Here is a 25,067-nt window from a genome sequence, read left to right on the forward strand (position 1 = left end):
CTCGCGCGCTTTTGGTGTCCACGCCCCACTTCTTCCAGCGCGGCGTCCCGGAAATGGCGCCCAATGGCGGGAAAATGGCTGCGGATGGTGGGAAAATGGTTGCGGATGGCGGGAAACTTCACCACGGTAAGTATCACAGTCTTTCTTCAGGCACGCAGTACCCGGTGGTTGCGGGCACAAAATCCTGCTGACTACGCCAAAGTTGACGCGCCCCCTGGGCCGTGTGTGGGGGAATACCCGGAGCCGGATCTCTGTGTGATGCTAGGGGTTGTAGTCTCCGTGGCGGCGACCCAGTCCCGTGGCTCAGGGTGGTCAAACCAGTGGCGGATCTGTTAACTTGGTTTTGTAATGTTTAAATGTCCGACTACGCCACCCATGGATTGCGGTCACTGAGGCTGATGTTGTGTGCGCAGCAAAGGGTAGTATAACTCCCCACGGGAGGAGTATAGCCTCAGGGCAGCGTGTGTAGATGGTGAGGGTTGTGGTACATGGGCGCAGCAGAAATGACTCAGAGTCCGTGCAGTGCAGTTCAGGGTCTTTACTGTTGGTAAGGAAGAAGGCCCTGCCGGGAGTACTGGCTAACATTAGAGGCCTGGTCACTCTGTGAGCGAACAAGAGTCCCCCTGGCCAGGTGGAGGTGTAGGCCTTCCCATCTGACTGCACTCTTCCTGGCTACCCTGCTGTAGTCGTGTAGTAGCCCACGTCCCTGAGTGTACCGTGTGGTGCTCACCCGTATGGCTGGTGACTTGGGGCCTTTGTTGACTTCCGCTCCTCGATGGCGGTGCCTGTCCCTTGCGTGTGACTTAGCGTCTGGCCTTTCTATGGCCAGAGGACCTGAAATCCCCTGCCAGGTGGTTTCTGCTGCTGGGTGTAGAATCCCCACAGCCTCGGACTCCGGTGTCCGGTTCTCTGCGTCTTCTGCCAGGACGAGCTCCGCGGCTCCAGTCCCTGGTCTTCAGCTCCTGGCTCCTACAGAGCTCCTTGCTGCTGCTCTGTCCCTCTCTCTGGACTAGACTAGACTAACCCCGCCCCAGCTCCAGTTTATAAAGGGCAGGTTCCTCCCCTCCCTGGACTGGGGCAGGAGGTGTGGCATGCAATAATGTTCCTGACCAGGAAAACCCATGCTCGCTCTCAGACAAGGTATTTCTACCACTGCGGCAACCAGACCCCTGGGGTGCCACACCTGCATGACTGAAAGTCGCCAGTATCGGGGAGAAATAAAGTTCATATTCTCCTGGGAGACTCGCCGCCGCTGGGCACCTGCTAACCTGCAGGTTAATAGCATTATTCGACCTGACAGACAAAGAAAACCTGATCTTCCAATAGGTTTTTTTTTTTCTATCTAGATCTATTTTTTATTAAATAAACACTTCTAGAAATATGTATTAATAACTATGTAGAGAAAGAAAGTGGGGTTTAGGGGTGCTGGTGGATATAGTCAGTATTACTTGCAGCAAGAAGTGAGGGGCACCATATACCCCATAGGTAATGGATCATTGGTCCTCCCTGCTCTCCGTCTTCAACTTCGGTCACGTGACCAACTAAGACCTGACGCTACACAGGTCCTTATACACAGACGCCACTCTACTTCCGGACGCTGCACGCTGATGCCGGAGTCTCCGGCCTGGACTCCGACATCCACCAGCTCCTGCCTTGCTCTGCCAGCAGTACACCTCTGCACTGCATCAGGAGGAAAGCCGCAACACCACGGATCAATAACTACTTAAGGTACCGCACTGCCTCACCAATGTTTTCAAGACAGCTGCCTATATAGGAACTTCCGCCTATGGTACACACTATAGAGCCAAAAGGCTCTCTGGACACTACAGGGAATTCTTATGCCTAATTCTAAAACTGAATAGCCAACCAACGTTTGTACCTCAGACTAACAGGAACAGGAATCCTGCAGCCAAAATACACCGGCCAACCAGCCCCCCTAGTATAATTAAATTTACCACCTAAACCAGCCAGTGGTAATTTTATTCTATATTTTATAAACTATATAACATCAGTACGAGGGATAAATATACCCTTACTAATTAACTCACTTCAAGTCCCTACAGGTTAACACAGTGAAATTGTGGACTAAACTGTGACCGAAGTAGTCATACTTACCATAGAACAAGCCGTTGGGTAGAACTGAACCAAATAGAGTTCACCTAATCAATCATCATTTCCTTACTGGTAACGTATTTTACCCTATCGCAATTTGTGTATTATATGTTTTGTCAGGTACATGTCTATTTGTCCAGATCATACCTAATGTTACCATTTAGTCCCCACAGTAAACTACCTCTCTAGCCATACAAACACAAGTGGCTCCCCGGAACACCAGGATCAATAATCAAAACCCACTCTTCAGCCAACTAAAACAGGTAATTATCTAGATTTACTGTGTGGCACCCTGCTGCGCATTGGTGCCACAGAACCCAGAAGGGTGCATGGATGGACTTCTCCACAAGAGGCCTTCACACATTCACACATCTCCACCCTACCACCTCACACCAGCAGAGGGAGCCCGTTAGGGATATATATATAGGGAGGGTGGAGCCAGGCAGCTCAGTTTGTGTTTTAGTCTGAAGTGAGTTCAGACAGGTCCTACTCAGACATAGAGAGGGACAGAGCTCAGAGTTGAGCTGAGAGCGTGCTGACGCTCAGAGAGCAGCGAAGAGGCAGCACGCTGGCTGCTGTGCTTAGGCAAGCCAAGGCCTACAGCACGTGTGAAGGCCTAGTGAGGGCCCTGAGTGGCCGAAGGCGAGAGGAGAAGGAAGAAGTAGTGAGGGGGCAGAGGAGCATACCAGGCTCACCCCGATATATATACCGGACACCGTCTCCGCGCCTACAGGGACCCTTTACACCCAGTAGGAACCACCGGAACTCCTGGAGGACTACAGTTCCCAGGTTCACCAAACGCTGATTACAGTACCAGGGCTAGGAGTCACGGAGGCCCCAGCATCCAAGGAGAGTGATCTCCAAGAGAAGGCCCTACCACCAGGTCAGCAGGTGCAAAGAGAGACAGTAACCAAGCTAGGCCTAGCTCCAGGCAGGTCAGAAGCTTAGCGAGTAAAGCCACGGATCAGGAGGCCCTATAACCGCTCACTGGGGAGAGTCCAAAAGTGCGCCCTTCGCCCGGAGTACCCTGGACCGTGCCTGCACCATCACCAGTAAAGGTACTGAAGCTTACCCCCGTGTGAGTGTCCGTCTTTCCTCCGGGACCGTCCTGCCGTCTGTCCCCTGCACCACCATCCATTACACCCAACGCTGCCCTGGAGCTATCTCTACTTGTGGAGAGCCGCACCATCCCTGCTGCCATCACACCAACTCCAGAGGACTCCTCCGCAGTGGCAGCACCCCTTAGCTGCATTCCACAGGTGGCATCACAAACACTTTCCCAAATCCCCTATAAACTATTCCCCCTTTTACTAACCACCCTGGGTCACGGACCGGGCAAGCTACCGTGATATTCCCCCAGCAACCAGAGGCCCGGCTGCCGTGTACCCCACGGCCCAGGGGGCGCGTCAATTGTACTAAGATAAAAGAGGGGCCAAACAACGTCCCTTAATCCAGTTGTTTTTTCCCTTTCAGCTGGTCGCCCTGTATACAGCTGACCAGAGACGCCTACCTACTCTCAAATAGAACATACACACCACCTAATTGTGCTCCAGGTATATACGGTCCACTTCCTAAAAAGGTAACCTGATAACTCATCTGAAGCAGCATATTATAGCAATTGTATATACCCTTCACAAGTATCCACACGCCTTGGATCACTCAGAAAGACCCACTAAAGTGAACCTCAACCCTCAATACAGTGGTACCTCATATTCTCAACAGCAAAAAATTCCCCAGCCAAGATTCCCCTTCCCTCCCCTCTGCCCATGCAATTTATCATCCCTATCTATGAATTTTAATTATTGCTTTCTATGAATTTTTACTTTTAAATTTAATAAACCGCTTTTATCAACCAATCCTCTTGTATCTTTCCTGAACTCAGTACACTAGCGCAGTAGTCCTTTAACAAATGTATGAATAACTGGCTTGCGTACACTTGACTCTGCCCACTTACCAAGAGTCGTACACCATGTACAGTAGTCAGATTAATAGAAATATAGCACAATGCAGAGTTATGGGACTTGTTTTATGCAGCATGGAGATATGTCAGAAGAGCGGACAGCTAGCTGTAAACGACATGATACTGTCTTGTCGAATTCAGATTCTCATTGTTCTGCCATGTGGAAATAATGGTATCCTTCAAAAAACAGGTGCGTTATGAATACAAAACACTTAAAGTGAACCTGTAAGAAAAAGAAAATGCAATGCGATCTGAGCGCACCAGGTTATAGAGAAGGAGGAGGTGTGCAGAATGATATGTGATTTTGTGAGAAAAGATTCAGTATAACCTGTGATTTATTCATTTATTTATAGCTCTGCTCTCTCTGGGACTTCCGGGACTTCCGGTCCAGTGGGCGGTCCTATCAGTGACTGACAGTTATTTCTCTATGCACACTTATACACAGATAGCTGTCAGTTATTGATAGCCCCGCCCACTGGACCATACATGCCAGAAAGAGCAGAGTATTAAATGATGAAAACACAGGTTATACCTAGTCTTTTCTCACAGCACTATACATCAATCTGCTGAGCTCCTCCTGCTTTATAACATGATGCCTGCAGATTATACTGCTTTTTCAGGTGACAGGTTTACTTTAAGGTATGTGCACACAGAGTTTCATTTGTATAGTAAAACAACTTGCTGTTCATATGTTCAGTCTTTTGAACATGTTTTTCCTCTTCAGGTTTTAAAAAACACCTGGTGGGAAACAAAGTGCATCTCACTTCTTTGTAAGCGTTTCCTGATGGAAATCACTCCAAACTAAGCGCTATCCAATCAAAAGACTGCAAAACTTAGGAAAATACCTCTGCCGAAATGATTCAAAGCTGCTACAAGAAAATAATCTACGCGTTGTTTGGCGAGTGTTTCAACACGTTACAAATACTCCATGTGCACATAGCCTTACTCTACCAATTGATCAGTTTAATTACAGAAATTAACATTGTGTTATTTGTGCACATTTTAGCAAGCAAGAAAAGGAAGCTCTGACAAGAGGCACAGTCGATCTGCTAGCTAGTTCTATGCATTCAGCATTGAAATTGCAAAACAAAGATGGAAAAGTCATGGAATTATGACAATCACAGGATGGATAGATATGTTATTAGCACATGTTGACAAAATGGAAGCAAATTTTTCAAAACCGCTCGATTTATTCAGCATGGAGTATGAGTGCCACATGCAGAAATACAATTACACACCTCAGCTGCTATCAGGGTAGTTATTAATGGTTGTCTAAGAAATGTTCTGTTACGCTGAATACACTTAGGCACTCAAATCATCAAGATCCGCTGCTGGCAGCTCCCTTTGTAATAGACAATGACATCCCAGATGTGATCGATGGAAGACATTTCCAGAGACCCTGCAGGCCATTGCAGCATGTTTAGGCCTCATAGGTTTCTCAAAATGGCATGAGCAGCATGGGTCCTGGTGATGTCCTGTCCATTGTTTAATTTGCATATCATTAACATATCTGTCAATCCTGTGATTTCCATAATTCTACGACTATTCCTTCTTAGTGTTGCAATTTCAGTGTTGGGGAGTGTATATTCTAGTGGGGTATGTCCTCTTACGTAATATTTCAGCTTCTACAGATCTGAAGTGTGTTAGGAAGTCGTCATGGTTACAGTAATCTTCTTACAACATTTGTCATTTTCTTTTTGCACCCTCTCCCCATGAATGTGACTCGCCCAGGGGGATATGGGAGAACTCGGTACCCGGGCATTTACCTTCGTTGTAGGATGTCATGACAGTCGGCTCCCGGGCCCGTACTCTGGGGTCTCTCTTGAAAAGGGGCTTTGTCACTTGATAGAGCGGTTAGCAGTTTTGTCTTGTGACGCCACCTGTGGTTTCTGGTAATAGGTAACCAGCGCTGCTGCAGACCTCTGGGGCGGTTGACAAGGCAGCTGGGTTGGAACGGCTCCCCACAGGTGGAGCGGGCCCCAGGGCAGTGTGGAGGAAGGGATGCAGGTGAGAGGGGGCCAGGTCGGATCAGGGGGAATGACGGACACGCACACAGGAGATTCACTTTGGTACCTTCCCTGCTGTAAATAACAGGTACGGTCCAGGGTACTCGGTAGGAAGGGTGCACTTCTGGACTCTCCCCAGTGAGCAGGTATAAGGCCTCCTGGTCTGTTTCTTCCTCTCTCTAAGCTCCTGGCCAGCCTGCAACTGGGCCTAGCTTCTATGCTGTTTCACTCTCTCACCTGTCGGCTTGGTAGTAGGACTTTCTTCTGACTACCACGATCCCTGGACGCTGGGGCCTTCATGGTTCCTAGTCCTGTCAATGGATTTAGCTTCAGGTCGACCAGGGACTTGTAGTCCTCCTGGTATTCTGGTAATCCCTACTGGGTGTAGAGGACCCTGTAGGTGCGGACCCGGTGTCCAGTTTGTATTCTGGGGTGAGCCTATGATGCTCCTCTGCCCCCTAGTCACTTCTCTCTGCTTTGCCTCCGGCCACACTCGGGGCCCCCTCAGCCTTCAGCACGTACTGTAGGCCTTGGCTTGCCTCAGCACAGCAGCCAGAGTGCTGCTTCTTCACTGATCTCCTAGCGTCAGCACACTCTCTCTACCTAACTCCACCCTCCAGTATATATATCCCTAACAGGGCTCCCTCTGGTGGTATGAGGTGGAAGGGTGGAGGTGTCTGTATGTAGTGAGGGCCTCTTGTGGAGAAGTCCGTCCATGCACCCTTTTTGGTCCTGTGGTACCTGTGAACAGCAGGGTGCCACGTTCCCCCCTAGTAAAATTCAGTACTCCTGGACTGAAGCATTTTGTAACAGGTTACAACAATGACAATTATAATAACAATAATATATTTTCTTAAAGTTACAGTGAGTTCCATAAAACAGGTGTCCATCTCACTGATAAAGATGCAAATCGAGCAGCATGAGGGACCTGTCCGAAAACCCTCAACATAGGCCCTGGGCGTGGCTGCAGGGCATAGGTGATCCGACGTTGGACCACGTCTTCCGCCACGCCAAACGGGTATTTGTTCAGTGGTCATCTGTTGCATACAATCAATAAGGGCACTTTAATAAGTGCAACTATTTACATGACAGTTTTTGGCTGCTCACAGTCCTCAGCCTACAAGTCTTTATACCCTTATGGGTAACTGGGCAACACACATATATAACTTTTTCAGTTCACACAATAAATAATAGTAGGCAATACCCAACTGGGTAACTATTTACACTTTAGGCATTTTGTATTTTAATCCCTAAACCTGGCATGGATTTGGCCTTATGTGCTGCATGTGGATCTTCGTAGCACTGGAGTGATACTGGTGTCTGTGTATGCACTATCTGCTAACCTATCAGATCTACATGTAGGTAAGTTATAGAAATGCCTCAATCTCTCTATAGGACTGGCAAGTGCACTGTTTACTGGGCCTTCAGGCTCTGCTTCAACTGGTGACCCTCCTCTTACTGGGGACTCTTCCTGTTCCTGAGCAGGTTCTTCTAGGGCGCTTACAGGTTCTACTTGTGGTGGAGGTTCTTTTGGTTGCTGATAGAAGTGTATCACTGGTATGATAACTGCTCCATCAAGTTGAGGAGAGTCCACAGGGAAGTCTCCTAGAACTGTATGAATTACATCTTCCTTGGGCTCTTCCAATGCTAGTGTGGCGCCCCTGAGGGTTCAGTCGCCACAGAGGTACTGCACCTCACCCAGAGATGTGGTGTCTCCTTCTCTCAGGTAAGGAGGGAGTGCTGCCCGGAACCCCAACACCCGCATTCAACACTACACTGCTCCAGGCCGGCTGGAAGGGCAAGATGCACTGTGTTCTGCTGAGCCCTGTCCTTGGATGGAGTGAGGTGAACCAAAGAGAGAGGGTACCAGTAGTGGGTGTAGGTGGAGGATGCAGAACAGTGGAGCACTTATAGAGGAGGTGTATATAAAGGGGGGCCATCTTAGAAAGAGTTAGTTAGTTAGTTAGTTAGTGAGTGTGGACTCAGTGAAAGGAGAAGAGGGGAGCAGAGTCTCTTCAGGAGCTCTGCTCCATGAGTGGGGCCTAGTAAGAAGAGGCCCAGGAGGGGAGCAGAGGAGGAAGGCTCCGGTAACAGAAGGGATCCCAGGGGGTACGGTGAGTGCAGGACGGCACCCGTACGCCCGAATCTGCCAAGTGTTAGAGGGATCAGGCCACAAGAAGGGAACCGGTCCCTGGACCAGCAGTGTTACTCTAGGTCTCGGCTGGAAAACCGGAGGCTTCTGCACTTCCATGGTGCAGTTGCCACAGTCTCAACCTAGTCACTGTGAAGGGCATCAAGTAGGTACGGGAACTCCAGGTTGCCCAGAAGGACTTCAGAGCACCCGATCGGGACTGTGTGTGGGGAAGCGCAGGGCAGGAGGGAGAAGACCCAGCGCGGGAAGTCGGTCTAGTAAGGAACATAAAGAAAGCGGGGTTCCGTCAAGCGTTCCTGATATACTTGAGAAAGTGCTGAACCCCTTGTCTGGTAGACGCAGTACGACGCAAGAGGCTGACACCCGTACAGTGTACCTGAGGAACTTAAACAGAACTGTGAGTAAACTCGGATGACTGCACTCCACTGCCTCAGTCAGTTATTTTTGCTGCGCCATCTCTCCTGCACCTCTAGCCCCAGCATCACCACCATCAATACTACACTGCCCTGGGGCCCGCTCCACCTGTGGGGAGCCGTTCCAACCCAGCTGCTCTAACAACCGCCCCAGAGGTCTGAAGCAGCGCTGGTACCTATTACCAGAAACCACAGGTGGCATGACGAACACTTCCTAAGAACTACAAATCCCATATAAAAATATTTTCCTTCCCCTTTTTGTTGACCGCCCTGGGCCACGGACCGGGCCGCCGCCACTGTGACATTTCCCTTCCCCAGCATCTATAGGCCCGGCACCGAGTGACCCACGGCCCTGGGGGCACGTCACTATAAGAGGTACTTCTTCCCCCTGTGTCTTCAGTAGACCTGGGCACAATTTCAAGTGATATCTTGAAACTGTTGCGGTTGTCTAACCTCCATTTTTGCTGATCAGGCAGGTTTTGCTGTTGTCAAATCTGCAATTTAACACAGTGTAGGGCTCTCTTTCCCACTGGTCATCGAGCTTGTGACCTCTTCTCTTCCGCTTTAGCACTATTTCTCCAGGTGCCAAGGGTTCTGCTGGTGCATGCTTATTGTACTGTTCTTCTTGCCTTTCCCTTACTCTGTTTAGACTGTCTTCGACACAGGCCTGTACTTTCCTGTACTGCTCTTGCCGACTTGTGTCCCAGTCTTCAGTGGACATATCTGCAGTAGGTTCTACCACTCCGAGTTCCAGGTTCATGGGCAATTTTCCAGGTCTTGCTCTCATGAGTAGAACTCACAGGTATGTGGTTATACAGGTCTACCAGGTCAGGTAGTTTATCTGGCCACTGGTTCCTCTCTTCCAAAGGTAAGATTTTCAACAGGTCTATGTTGTTCATTTTCTTGCACATACCGTTGGTTTGAGGGTGATACGGCGTAGCCCTGATCTTCTTACATCCATACAGGTGACAGAATTCTTTAAATAGCTCGACTTCAAAAAGGCAGGGCCTTGATCTGTGAGCACCTTTCCAGATATCCATGGGGTCTGCAGAAGTAGGCTTGGAACGTTCTTGCTGCAGTTTCTGCTGTCAGATCCTTGACAGGGGCTACCACCAGGAACCCGGAATAGTGATCCACCATAGTCAGTGCATAGGAATAGCCTTATCTGCTGGGTGTCAGTTTGACGTGATCCAGAGCGACAATCTCCAGTGGTTGGGTTGTTTTGATGGACTGCAAGGGTGCTTTCTGGCCGCCGTAGTCTTTCCTTCTGAGGCTACAGGGTCCACAATTCCGGCACCACCTTTCTATGGAGCTCCGCATTCCAACCCAATAGAACCGGTCCTTCAGCAGGGTTTCCAGCTTCTTCCAGCCAAAGTGACCTGCTTGATCCTGGTAGGCCTCTAACACCATCTGGATGTCTGTCCTGGGTACTACAATCTGCCACGCCATTTCATGGGTTCTAGGGTTGACATACCTTCTGCACAGCTTCTCTCTGTAGATGAACAGCCGGCTTCTCTCATTCCACAGTTGTTTGGCTTGTGGAGGAGCATCCTTCTCCAGGTGAGTACCTTCTTGGGTTATCAGTCCTTTGATGAGGCTGACAACCGGGTCACTGTCCTGGGTTTCCTTCCAGTTGTGATGAGGTAAAGGGTTTAGTGTCTTACCACGACATCTTCTGGAGGCGCGCTGCTCGTGGACCATTCCATTTCTGTGGAAAGCAGGTAGTTCAATTTCTTCGAGATCCTCCACTTCATCCTCGGTGTCTGACTGGTGGGGTATTCTTGACAAGGCATCAGCATTGGTGTTCTTGTGACCTGCCCGGTACTTGATTGTGAACTGGTAATTCGACAATCTGGCCACCCAACGCTGTTCCATGGCTCCCAACCTGGCTGTTTCCAGGTGTGTCAAGGGGTTGTTGTCAGTAAAGGCTGTAAATTTAGTTGAGGCTAGGTAATGCTTGAATCTTTCAGTGATAGCCCAGACCAAGGCCAGGAACTCCAGCTTGAAGGAACTGTAATTCTCCGGGTTCCTCTCAGTAGGGCGAACCTTCCTGGTGGCATAGGCAATTACCTTTTATCTGCCGTTTTGCTTCTGGAATAGCACAGCTCCCAGTCCCTCGTTGCTGGCGTCGGTGTACAACAGGAAAGGTTGGCTGTAGTCAGGGAAAGCCAGGATTTCTTCACCAGTTAGGATCTCCTTCATCACTGCAAAGGATTCAGTCTGTTCCTTGCCCCACTGGAATGGGGGACTTTTACCTCTCTTGGACTGTCCTATTAGGAGATCTTGTAAAGGTGCTGCCTTTTTGGTGTAGTCCTTTATGAACCTCCTGTAGTACCCGACCAGTCCCAGAAACTGACGTACTTCCTTGATGTTTCTCGGTTCAGGCCACTTCTGGATGGCAGTGACCTTCTCCGGGTCTGGTGCTACTCCCTCTGAGCTGACTATGTGCCCCAGGTACTGAACCTTCCGTTTGAGCAAGTGGCACTTGGAAGGCTTTAGTTTCATCCCATACCGGGACAATGCTTCAAATACCTCCGCCAGGTGCTTCAGATGGTCTTCATACGTCTTTGAGTACACGATAACGTCATCCAGGTATAGCAGCACTGTCTCGAAATTCCGGTGTCCTAAGCAACACTCCATCAACCTCTGGAACGTTCCAGGGGCGTTGCAGAGTTCAAACGGCATACTGTTGAACTCGCATAATCCCATAGAGGCGGTGAAAGCTGTCTTCTCCCGGTCTTCCTCAGCAACAGAGACTTGCCAGTACCCACTAGTGAGATCCAATGTGGAAAAGTAATTGGCAGATTTTAGTGCCGCCAGGGATTCCTCTATACAGGGCAAAGGGTATGCATCTTTATGTGTTATTCAATTAATTTGCCTGTAATCTACACACATCCTCATGATACCATCCTTCTTCCTGACCAGGACCAGGGGAGCTGCCCAGGGGCTACAGCTATCCCTTACTACCCCTGCCCTTTTCATGTCATGCAACATTTCTTTCGCTTTCAGGTAATGCGCTGGTGGTATGAGTCTGTAATGCTCCTTGATGGGTGGATGATTACCTGTGGGTAGGTGATGTTGTACCCCTTTGACCCTTCCAAAATCAATTGAGTGTTTACTAAACACCTGTTCATATTCCTGAACCACCCTGTAGACACCGTGTTTTTGATGGACAGGAGTGGCGTCAGTTCCAACATGGAGCTGCTGACACCATTCCTCCAGCTGAGCTTTGGAGTCATTGTCCTCCACCGTGTCTGGTGGGGTCAAGGGTTCCACTGTGTGTATAGCATCATTATTCACAGTATACAATCTGGCAACAGTGGAATATCGTGGCAATTTGACTTCTTCCCCCCCCCCATAGTTTAGGAGGCGTACGGGCACCCTTCCATTGTGCACATCAACTACCCCTCTAGCAGTTAGGTCTGTGTTCTGAGTTAACGGGCTCTACTACCGCCTGGTAGTTCTGTCCCCTGAGGCCTATTGCTGCCCTACACCAAATCAGCATTTCACTTAGCGGGGGAATCACAATGGGTATCGGGTCTGTCACCCGTACAATACCAATTTCACCACCTGTTAGTTTTACCTGTTGCTGGTACAGGAGGGCTCAAATTTCTTTCTGGAGCACCTTCCTCTTCCCTGGTTTGGCAGTGTCAGCCATCTGTTGGAGTAAGAACAACACTTCTCCCAAACAATTAACAACAACATTTGTACCAAGTATCATATATAAGTCTGTATCGCCAGGGTTAGACTCTACTACAATCAGTCCTTGGTCCTTTAGTTCTGCTCTTCCCATCTTCACTGTCACGTCCTTAACCCCGACTAGGCTAAGAGGAAGGCCATTGGAGGCATACACAGAGAGGTTTGGGTTTGGCGGGTGGAGTTAATCTATGGACCAGTACCTTTTGTAGAGGACATCAGGTATGATGGTTACCTGTGATGCGGTGTCCAGTAGGGCAGGTGTTGCGATGCTGTCCAGCACAATGGACAGGAAAGGTCTTCCTCCCACGAACCGGTAGTACCAGCTTGATGGGCCTGGTCGGTCTACTCCTGGGTGTCGGCCCTCGACCCGTTTAAATTACAGGTCCATGCGGGGTGGCCTGCCTTGTGGCAACAGTAGCAGACGAATTCTCTTGGAGGGCGACGTTGATCGTTGGTCCTCCCACGGGGTGGTGTTGTCCTCCTTCTTCTCCTCATCCAGGGGACATCCTCAGGGCTGTCGGCGAGTAGGATCCTTCCATCCGTCTCGGGCTCTGTCTGTAGCTGCAGGGCGCTCAGGACAGTGGTCAGAGTTTTACTTAACTGACGCACTTCAGAGCGCAGACTGTCCAGCTCGCTAGGGATGCAGGTGAGAGGGGGCCAGGTCGGATCACGGGGAATGACGGACACGCACACAGGAGATTCACTTTGTACCTTTACTGGTGTAAATAACAGGTACGGTCCAGGGTACTCGGTAGGAAGGGTGCACTTCTGGACTCTCCCCAGTGAGCGGGTATAAGGCCTCCTGGTCTGTTTCTTCCTCTCTCTAAGCTCCTGGCCAGCCTGCAACTGGGCCTAGCTTCTATGCTGTTTCACTCTCTCACCTGTCGGCTTGGTAGTAGGACTTTCTTCTGGCTACCACGATCCCTGGACGCTGGGGCCTTCGTGGTTCCTAGTCCTGTAAATGGATTTAGCGTCAGGTCGACCAGTACTTGTAGTCCTCCTGGTATGCCGGTAATCCCTACTGGGTGTAGAGGACCCTGTAGGCGCGGACCCGGTGTCAAGTTTGTATTCTGGGGTGAGCCTATGATGCTCCTCTGCCCCCTTATCACTTCTCTCTGCTTTGCCTCCGGCCACACTCAGGGCCCCCTCAGGCTTCAGCACGTGCTGTAGGCCTTGGCTTGCCTCAGCACAGCAGCCAGCGTGCTGCTTCTTCGCTGATCTCCTAGCGTCAGCACACTCTGACTACCTAACTCCACCCTCCAGTATATATATCCCTAACAGGGCTCCCTCTGGTGGTATGAGGTGGAATGGTGGAGGTGTCTGTATGTATTGAGGGCCTCTTGTGGAGAAGTCCGTCCATGCGCCCTTTTGGGTCCTGTGGTACCTGTGAACAGCAGGGTGCCACAAATGTAGATGGATTACACAATTGTTCTTGTTCACAATGTTTAACCTCGGCAATCGCAGAAACAAAAGTTCTGAAGGCACAGCAGGTGATCAAGAATGACTATGGTAAAGAGGTACGCTCAAACACATTTTTAGCTGATGGTTTGGTATCTAAAACAGTTAGGCTTGGGCTAGCCAGCAACTCTGCTCACATAGCCAAAAACATTTGTGCAACTTACTGTTGTGCTGTTTTAGAGATGTGGTTTGACTGACAAAAACCACAGGCAGGTTGCCATAAGATCGCATGTGACTTCTGCTTTAGTTCATTTGCTTGGTCTGGTACCTGGACACCGAGTTGCTCTAGTAAAACCAGAGTGAGTGTTCCCATGTGTGATCACTGTCTTCTGTGCTCCATTTGCGTAGGTTTATGTACCGCTGCTAACTACGAACAATCAAGTGGAAAAGAGCCAGTGCTTGCCAGACTATTTGCTGGAAGAGTAAAGTCCTCAGAAAGATCTAGAAAAAGCTCTAGCTCATCCAGCAGCAAAGGATGAGATCCAAGGAAGCTGGTTATTATTTATTGGTGACGTACAGGAAACGTTCAACTGTGTTACTACCCGGAGAACTGTGTACATATCGTCCTATATGTATTTTATATGTGATCTCCTTACAGATGAACAGAACACTAGAAGTTTCCTTATCTTTCCATTCATTTTTAACAAGAGACTACCTGAATCTGAGATACACAGCAGGGTCCTCCTTAGTATTCTTATAGCTAGAAGATTCTTGGAAATTAGTGGTAGCATTCTGTAAGATTATTTTAAGAAAAAAAAAAGTATGTTATCCATGTAGTGAGACTTCAGTCTAAAGTCACGTTCTCTTCGTGCTGTTATTAAAGTCATTAGACCCACAGACCAGTATTGTGCAAAAAAAATGTGCCCCTATTAAACTAGTATAAAACCACTTTAAGGATCTATGTTCTTATTGTACATGATGCCATTGTCTCAGGTTAGCAATGTATTGCTCTTCTAGCACTTATTACTGTACTGTGCAGTCTGATGTCAGTTCTGTATGCATGTCTGTTCTCAGCATATTAATAAAATATTGGCATTGTTCATGTATGATTCATAATTTGGATTGGTGCATTTTGTTAGCGGCGGAACCCAAGTGTGTTACAGCTCATCAGAATAGAAATTTAATTGGAAGAACAGTGTTAAGACATTCAGCAGAAACCATTTCAACAGTAAATGGGGAAGAACTCTCAAAAATTCTTCATTAAATGTCACTTGCTGAACCCAGCAGGAAGTACGGCGGCGTCTAAAAACCACTAAAGTTGACAAATCCCCGGGCCCGGATGGGATACACCCGCGAGTACTGCAGGAATTAAGTAACGTCATAGATAGACCATTATTTTTAATCTTTAAAGATTCCATAATAACAGGGTCTGTAGCACAGGACTGGCGTATAGCAAATGTGGTGCCAATATTCAAAAAGGGGACAAAAACTGAACTTGGAAATTATAGGTCAGTAAGCTTAACCTCTACTGTGGGTAAAATCCTGGAGGGTTTCCTAAGAGATGCTATAATAGAGTATCTGAAGAAGAATAACCTCATGACCCAATATCAACATGGGTTTACAAGGGACCGTTCCTGTCAAACTAATCTGATCAGTTTTTATGAGGAGGCAAGTTCTCGACTGGACCAAGGAAATGCAGTGGATGTTGTGTATATGGACTTTTCAAAAGCTTTTGATACGGTTCCACACAAAAGGTTGATACATAAAATGAGAACAACGGGGATAGGGGAAAATATATGTATGTGGGTTAAGAATTGGCTCAGTGATAGGAAACAAAGGGTGGTTATTAATGGAACACACTCAGACTGGGCCTCAGTTAATAGTGGGGTACCACAGGGGTCAGTATTGGGCCCCCTTCTTTTTAACATATTTATTAATGACCTTGTAGGGGGCATACAGAGTAATATTTCAATATTTGCAGATGACACTAAACTCTGCAGGGTAATCAATACAGAGGAGGACAATTTTATATTACAGGAGGATCTATCTAAACTAGAAGCTTGGGCTGATAAATGGCAAATGAGCTTTAATGGGGATAAATGTAAGGTAATGCACTTGGGCAGAGGAAATAAAATGTATAATTATATGCTTAATTGTAAAACACTGGGCAAAACTGTCACTGAAAAAGACCTGGGTGTATTGGTGGACGACAAGCTGACGTTTAGTGGCCAGTGTCAGGCAGCTGCTGCAAAGGCAAATAAAATAATGGGAGGCATTAAAAAAGGCATAGATGCTCATGAGGAGAACATAATTTTACCTCTATACAAGTCATTAGTGCGACCACACTTAGAATACTGTGTACAGTTTTGGTCTCTGGTGTATAAGAAAGACATAGCTGAACTAGAGAGGGCGCAGAGAAGAGCGACCAAGGTTATTAGAGGACTGGGGGGTCTGCAATACCAAGACAGGTTATTACACTTGGGGTTATTTAGTGTGGAAAAAAGAAGGCTTACGGGTGATCTTATTACTATGTGCAAGTATATGAGGGGACAGTACAAAGACCTTTCTACTGATCTTTTTACTCTGAGGCCAGAGACTTGGACAAGGGGGCATCTTCTACGTCTGGAGGAAAGAAGGTTTAATCATAATCACAGATGGGGATTCTTTACTGTAAGAGCAGTGAGACTATGGAACTCTCTGCCACATGATGTTGTAATGAGTGATTCACTATTAAATTTAAGAAGGGCATGAATGCCTTTCTTGAAAAGTATAATATTACAGGTTATATATACTAGATTCCTTGATAGGGCGTTGATCCAGGGAACTAGTCTGATTGTCGTATGGAGTCGGGAAGGAATTTTTTTCCCCAATGCGGAGTTTAGTGTTTGCCACATTTTTTTTTTGCCTTCCTCTGGATCAACATGTTAGGCTATGGGTTGAACTAGATGGACTTAGTCTTCCTTCAACCTTAAAAACTATGTTACCATGTTACTATGTATACTATGTAAAATTGGTGCAGAATAAAGGGAAACAATTTTGGAGGAGATGTAGATTCTTAAGAGCTGGTTATTTTCTAAACTGGTCAAGATAACAACTTAATATAGGTCCTAGAAGGATTTTATGAGCTACACCCATGCGGCAGCTGGAGTGGTGTAGAAGCATGACAGCTCAAACAGTGGAAACTTCCTCTGAAGAGATCAATCGTGTTACTATAAGCCAGTCTGATGGACGAATCCTGGCGCACATCACCTACTTAAACCTTTTACTGGCGACTGTCAAATTTGAGAGACTAGGTATAATATGATTTGGGTACTTTTCAGGGTTTGGGCTGGACTCCCTTTATTTCCAGTGAAAGGTACAGTTGCATTTTACAGAATTTTCAATATAAGTTTGAAGATGTCTGTAGCTTTGTGCCAAAACCAAGGTCCAAAATGACATAGATTGAGGTCAAGGCTTTGTGCAAACAACTCAAATTCCTGTACTCAAAACTTATCAATCAACTAAGTGAAGCATTGGCACAGCACCGACAAACCAAAACATCCCATCAGTCATCAGCGCCTGACCTCACAAATGGTGTATTGGCCACAAATTTCCATAGTCACTTTACCATCTTGTAGAAAGCCTTCACAGACAATGGAGGCTGTTATAGCTGCAAAAAAAGAAGCCAACTACAGGTGTATCTCAATCAATTTATAATCAAAGTATTGTCTGATCTCATCAGACAGTACTCACAAAGGTGAACACCACCAAAAGGGAAAAGAAAGGGAAAAGAAGGGAAAAGGGTGTGAGTAAAAGTGAAATTCTTTATTAAATAATAATATTAAAACCTAGTAAATCATACATCCCATTAGGGATGTATAATGGATCATGATCCACTAAATTCCCTGATCAGTGCCCTGATAACCTCTGTACAAGGGCCCATTACACTTATATCTACTAGACCTGCCACACTTTTGATGTCACCTTATATAATATTGGGAGTGTATCCAATGGGCTAGGATAATTTTTTACTATTGAATTCACACTGGCCATATGAGCCTTTATTTAATAAAATCTCTCCTGGCTGAGGATACTAGTACAATTCAGCACACTTTTGATATAATCTATGGCATCTATTTTGTAAGCATAAACCCAGCCATCAATTATAAGGGACATTGGCTAGGGGCTTATTTTACTAATAATTTGATTTACTGTCTGACTCTATCAGGAATTTAGTGGATCATGACGCCATTTATATAATCATGATCCATTATAATGATCTACTAGGTTTTAATATTAATATTTAATGAAGAATTTCACTTTTACTCACACCCTTTTCCCTTCTTTTCCCTTTCCTATTTGTTTATTTTTTTCTCAATAAATTTAGAATATCAACAAAAAGTTAATTTATTTCAGTTCTTCAATGAAAAAAAGTGAATCTCATATACCATATAAAGCAGGGGTGGGCAATTCATTTTCCCGAGGGGCCACATAAGACTGATGGTTGTGGAGGGCCGAACCAATAGGCTGAAATTAATTTTGCTCCATATTGATATCAATATATTGATTATAATTATTAGATTAATATTAATTGCATGACTTAATATTGAGCAGAAGTATGCTGACATCCCATTATATACCGTTTGAACACGAATACAACCCCTTCTATATACCGTATGAGCCCCATAGCCTCCCCACGTCCAGCAACAGACCCTCATAGCCTGCCCATGTCCTGCAGCAGACCCCCCATAGCCTGCCCATGTCCTGCCAAACATCCCATACACATTAAGAAAACACATATTCACCTTGCTCCCATTCCCCCGGTGCTGTGCCTCTGCTCCTGCAATGATGTCATCGCGTCAGCTGCTTCACACGCTGATTGGCGGGGGAAGGGGCTGGAGGCCCCTCCTATACCAATGCACTCAGCGGTGCGCACATGAAGACACGGTCAGGCAGCGGTGACAGCAGGGGGCAGGTATGGTGCGGTCCATGGGCCACTGCTTTAGTCCTTCAGCTCTCAGTCTGCGGGCCGGACTGAACAGCCAGATGTTGCCCGCGGGCTGCACTTTGCCCAGGTCTGATATAGAGTCATTACAAACAGTGATCTATTTCAAGTGTTTTTCTGTTAATGTTGATTATGGCTTACAGCCAATGAAAACACAAGTCATCTCAATAAATTAAAATAATTAACAAAAACACCTGCAAAGGCTTCCTAAGCATCTAAAAAGGTCCCTTAGTCTGTTTTAGTAGGCTCCACAATCATGGCGAAGACTGCTGACTTGACATGTCCAGAAGGCAGTCATTGACACACTCCACAAGGTCCCAGAGTTCCAATATTCATTTGGAAATCAAGGTCCCAGAGTCTGGAGGAAGAGTGGAGAGGTACACAATCCAAGCTGCTTGAGGCCTAGTGTGAAGTTTCCACAAACTGTTTAATCAAGACCAAAGTCAGCGCAGCCGTCTACGAAGAAATTTTAGAGCACTTCATGCTTCCCTCTGCCGACAAGCTTTTTGGAGATGGAAATTTCATTCTCCAGCAGGACTTGGCACCTGTCCAAACTGCCTAAAGTACCAATACCTGGTTTAAAAACAACAGTATCACAGTGCTTGATTGGCCTTCAAACTCGCCTGACCTTAACCCCATAGAGAATCTATGGGGTAATGTCAAGAGGAAGATGAGACACCAGACCCAAAAATGAAGACGAGCTGAAGGCTGCTATCAAAGCAACCTGGGCTTCCATAACACCTCAGCAGTACCACAGGCTGATCACCTCCATGCCACACTGCATTGATGCAAAAGGAGCCCCGACCAAGTATTGAGTGCATTTACTGAACATATATTTCAGTAGGCCAACATTTCGGATTTTAAAATCATTTTTCAAGCTCTTGTTATAAAGTATTCTAATTTACTGAGATAATGACTTTTGTGTTTTCATTGGCTGTAAGCCATAATCATCAACATTAACAGAAATAAACTCTTGAAATAGCTCACTCTGTTTGTAAAGACTCTATATAATGAGTTTCACTTTTTGCATTGAAGAACTGAAATAAATTAACTTTTTGATATTCTAATTTAGTGAGATGCACCTGTGTGTATTAACTTTTATTACCTTTTGACTATATAAAGTAGAAGATGATGGTGGCAGGTCCTTCAGAGTGGGTGGGGGGCTGATTTTTCTCGCACCTTTAATCCATTAAAAAGCAGTGCTATTAACCCCTTAAATGTCATTGTCATGTTAAGACATTTTTCGAGTTTTGGAAAACCTTTTGTCCAGTGTCTGCAGTCTGTTAAAAAGCCTGTTCTTTACTCGAATTTCTCTGACTCCCCGCATTGAAGCTCCACTGTTGATCTTGGTCAACTCTAGGCGGATTCGCTGTGCTCAGTTGACTGCTGTGCTGTTGGCGTGATCAGGGCCGGCTCCAGGTTTTTCTGGGCCCCGGGCGAAAGAGTCTCAGTGGGCCCCTTTAACACATACCATGATTCATGATGCAGAGATACGGCGGAGAAATATATATGTAGCACCCCGAGGACTCGGCTGCTACAGGGGTATTGCACCTCGAACCAGAGGTGTGATATTCCACTCCCGGGTAAGGATGGAGTGTGGACCGGGGCTCAGTAGGCTGCATGCACCACACACACCCCATTTCCGAGGAACAGACCAACGGTGCTCCCACTAGACAGAGTGCAGGCACGACAGCTTCTGTTCCTGGCTGGAGGAGGGAGGGGGAGGAAAACCCAGTGGTGTAGGAGCAGATAGGGGTGGGTTTCTGGGCATAGGTAGGAGCCCATTGGTTGCTAGTCACCTGGGCTCGGGTGTCAGAAGGAGGTATATAAGGTGGGCACTATCTTAGGTCAGTGGTCAGTTCAGAGAGGAGCTCAGCCAGAGAGAGCTGACAGGGAGCTGTGGCTCAGTCTGGGCCCAGCTCCAGAGGCAGGCCTGGAGTGGAGGCCAGAAACAGCAGAAAGAGAAAGGAGAAGGAACAGGAAGGAAAGTAAGAAAGGAACTGAAACGGAGGAGAAAGGAGGCAAGGAACACAAAGAAAGGCCCAGAGACACGAAGGCAGAAGGAACCCCATATTCCCAGAGGAGATACTGGGTGAAGGGTTGGCAGAGCAGGGTACCGGAACCCGAATTGGTGGAGGCGACTAATCCTCAGCCAAAACCGGAGGTTGTGACCACATCTTGGTGCGACCCCTCACTACATCCACCAGAAAGGCATACCGCATAGGGTCAGGGAGACCGGAGAGAGGTTTCACCAACAGAAGGCCCGAGGAAGCTGGACAAAGGTGGGTCACTGGTGGGGACGGCCAGTAGAAAGGAAGAGAGGGGAGCTTTCAGCCACACTCTGGAATTGCCTGGGAGTTGACCGAGTCCCTCACCTGGTGGACGCAGCACGGCTCGGGCAGTCACTGCTGGCCGAAGTGACCAGAGCAACAACTGTGAGTAAAGCTTTGGAAACTGCACCACACGTCTCTGTGATTCCTTGCCGCTCCAGCACCACTAGCACTGGGACACTCACACCATCACTCCCATCATCTTCCACATTAGCTGCCCTGAGGCAATACTCCTCCCGTGGGGAGTCATCCCATACTCAGCTGCGCAAACAACATCAGCCTCAGCGGTCGGCAGCGCAGCGGCGGTCCCCACTGACCGCAATCCACGGGTGGCGTAGTCGGACACTTATTACAACATTTAGACTGCCACTGGTTTGACCACCCTGGGCACGGACCGGGTCACCGCCACGGAGAACTACAACCCCCAGCGATCCGGCTCCGGGTATTCCCCCTGCACAGCAGCAGCAGCACAGGCCCAGGGGGCGCGTCAACTATATATAGTACAATGCAAAGATTTCACTTCTTACATTACATGAGTGATATCTATTGTAAATTCCACAATAGCTCAGAAACCGGTGAATCGCTCCACACAGAATACTGTCCCCCATATAACGCTCCATACAGAATACTGGCCCCCATATAAGGCCCCATACGGAATACTGGCCCCCATATAAGGCCCCATACGGAATACTGGCCCCCATATAAGGCCCCATACGGAATACTGTCCCCCATATAAGGCCCCATAAGGAATACTGGCCCCCATATAAGGCCCCATACGGAATACTGACCCCCATATAAGGCTACATGCGGAATACTGGCCCCCATATAAGGCTCCATGTGGAATACTGGCCCCCATATAAGGCTCCATGCAGAATACTGGCCCCCATATAAGGCTCCATGCGGAATACTGGCCCCCATATAAGGCTCCATACGGAATACTGGCCCCCATATAAGGTCCGTACAGAATACTGGCCCCCATATAACGCTCCATACAGGATACTGGTCCCCTTATAAAGCTCCATACAGGATACTGGCCCCCATATAACGCTCCATACAGGATACTGGTCCCCTTATAAAACTCCATACAGGATACTGGCCCCCATATAACGCTCCATACAGGATACCGGTCCCCATATAACGCTCCATACAGGATACTGGTCCCCTTATAAAACTCCATACAGGATACTGGCCCCCATATAACGCTCCATACAGGATACTGGTCCCCTTATAAAGCTCCATACAGGATACTGGCCCCCATATAACGCTCCATACAGGATACTGGTCCCCTTATAAAACTCCATACAGGATACTGGCCCCCATATAACGCTCCATACAGGATACCGGTCCCCTTATAACGCTCCATACAGGATACCGGTCCCCTTTTAACGCTTCATACAGGATACTGGCCCCCATATAATGCTGCATGCAGGCTGTTACCCCCCACATAATGCCCCATACAGGCTGTCCCCCCCTTATAATGCTCCATGCAGGCTGTTACCCCCCACATAATGCCCCATACAGGCTGCCCCCCCCCCTTATAATGCACTATGCAGGCTGTTCCCCACCTTATAATGCCCCATACAGGCTGTCCCCCCCCTCTTTATAATGCCCCATGCAGGATGTCACCCCCCCCTCTTTATAATGCCTCATGCAGGATGCCCCCCCCTCTCTTTATAATGCTCCATGGAGGATGCCACCCCCTCCCCCCCCTTCTCTTTATACTGCCCCATGCCTCCATACATAAAAAAAAAAAAATCAAATACTCACCTCCCTTCTCCTCACCTGCTCCCTGCTGCCCGCTGCTCGGGTCCGAACTCCAGCGTTGTCAGCGTCTTCCCGCTCAGCGCTCCCTGTGACGGCTCAGGGGAGGGCGCGGTGTAAAGACGTCACCGCGCCCTCTGACCTGAGACGTCACAGGGAGCGCAGAGCAGGAAGACAGCGGATCTGACGCGGCACGGGGAGAGGTAAGTATCCAGCTGCCGGGGCCCTGAGCAAGCGGCGGAGAAGGGCGGGCGCTGACACCGCTCTCCTCCGCCCATAGCCCAGCGGGGTGCGCGACCGCCAGTGGGCCCCTCTGCCTGCTCAGGGCCCCGGCATTTGCCCGGGTTCGCCGGGTGCTGACGCCGGCCCTGGGCGTGATGTCAGCATTGTAGACAATAACAAACACCGAGAGCAGTGTCAGAGATTCATTTAGTACTTTTTAAACTGCAGCTGTGGAGTAGGTTTTTAAGAAGCAAAAACGTCTTTTTTTAAAGTGACTCTGTCAACACAGCATGCTGTACCCTTGGCGTGGCCTATCAGTTCAGTGCACCTTTTCACCTGCTCCTCTATCTTCATCCTTCTCTGGATCTACGATGCCAGAGTTGTGAATCAAAGAACATGAGGCTGGATATTGAGAGAAAACAAGCAGGTGGGAAGGTGTATTTAAATGTTTGGCTCCGCCGTGTAGCACTGAGCTGCAGGATTTAGTTTGGACAGTCATTCTGTGCTGACAGTCTGTTTAAAGAGATCCTGGCTTTGTAATACTGATGAAAATTGTTACGGATCCGGGTGGTGGAACCTCTGTGCTGCGGTGCAAGGAGGGACCAGAGGGGCGTAACTAAGTATCAACTCGGACTGACCAAGGTCGCACGGCGGCTCAATCGACTCCGTGACCAGGGAGGGACCGAGCAGAGGGACCAGGTGCCACTCTGGGCCAGACCTTGTATGAGAGCAGGTGACTCCCACAGTCAGATGGCAGGGACTGACAGGTACAGCAGATGAGTACGGCAGGCAGGCTGACAGGTGGTCCGGGTAGACGAACTGGCGGACACCACGGGTAACTGGCAGGAGCTGCCAGGTAGACAGGCTGGTAGGCATGGTAGGTAACAGGCAGGAGCCTCCAGGTAGGCAGGCTCGTGGGCACGACAGGTAACAGGCAGGCGCCTCCAGGTAGGCAGGCTGGTAGGCACGACAGGTAACAGGCAGGAGCCTCCAGGGAGCCAGGCTGGTGGGCACGACATTTAACAGGCAGGAGCCTCCAGGTAGGGTGGCTGACAGGCACCACAGGTTACTGGTAAGTCCTCCGGGTAAGCAGACTGGCCAAGCCCATAGACAGACTGGCGGGTTGGACCATAGGCAGACTGTCGGGCTGGAGTGTGTACTGGCTGGCAGAGACAGGTAGCAGGTAAAGGCTCCGGGTAAGCGGACTGGCCAAGCTCATAGACAGACTGGCGGACTGGGCTTTAAGCAGACTGTCGGGCTGGACTGGTAGTCAGGCTGGCAGACTGGACTGGTAGTCAGACTGGCAGCGGGACTTGAGGGCTGAAGCAGAGTTTAGTACACAGAGCAACAACCTTGCACGGGCACCTCCATTTTGGAGGAGGTGCCTTATATATGAGAGGTCCTTCGGTCATTGGCCGGGGACTCTTTAGAGCGGCGCGCGTGGCCCCCTTAAGAGGGAGGAAGCGCGCACGTGCTCCCTAAGCACAGTGCCCGGAAAGATGCGCCCGCCGACAGCAGCAGCAGGGGAGCAGGAAGATGCCGGGCCAGGAGCGCGGCGGTAAGGTGGGACGGCGTCTCTATCTGTCTGGGGGCAGAGACACTGATGCTACAGCACTCTCCTCCTTTACGGCCCCTCTTTTTTAGGCCTGTAAGAAATTCTTTAAGAAGAAGAGGGGCGTGGATATTCTCCCTGGGGTCCCAAGTTCCTCTCCTCTGGGCCAAACCTCTTCCAATCCACCAGAAAAAAGGTTTTTCCTCTTACCCTTTTGGTGGCCAGAATGTTCTCTACCTCATAGACGTCCTCAGCGGAGACCGCAGCTGGGGTGGTACCTGGATCGTCTGAAAAAGAATTAAGAACAACTGCTTTGAGGAGAGATACGTGGAAGGAGTTGGGGATCCGTAAGGTGGCTGGGAGTTTTAACTTGCAGGCCACTGGATTGATTTGCTTGAGGACTTCAAACGGACCGATGAACCGCGGACCCATCTTATATGAGGGTATTTTGAGACTAACATGTTTGGATGAGAGCCAA

General features: G+C 48.5%; 1 long non-coding RNA gene across 1 annotated transcript; it reads left to right on the top strand.

Moving 5' to 3' along the window:
• Positions 1 to 1,407: 1,407 nt before the first annotated feature.
• LOC141164136 (uncharacterized) lies at positions 1,408 to 14,660 on the top strand. The gene is made up of 3 exons (XR_012250841.1): positions 1,408 to 2,184; positions 2,277 to 2,375; positions 14,149 to 14,660. It is a non-coding gene; the product is annotated as an uncharacterized lncRNA (long non-coding RNA).
• The last annotated feature ends 10,407 nt before the right edge of the window (positions 14,661 to 25,067 follow it).

This window comes from Phyllobates terribilis, unplaced genomic scaffold (genome assembly GCF_046119375.1).
Source record: "Phyllobates terribilis strain yellow unplaced genomic scaffold, ASM4611937v1 Scaffold_10__3_contigs__length_209671492, whole genome shotgun sequence".
NCBI classification, from domain to species: Eukaryota; Metazoa; Chordata; class Amphibia; order Anura; family Dendrobatidae; genus Phyllobates; species Phyllobates terribilis.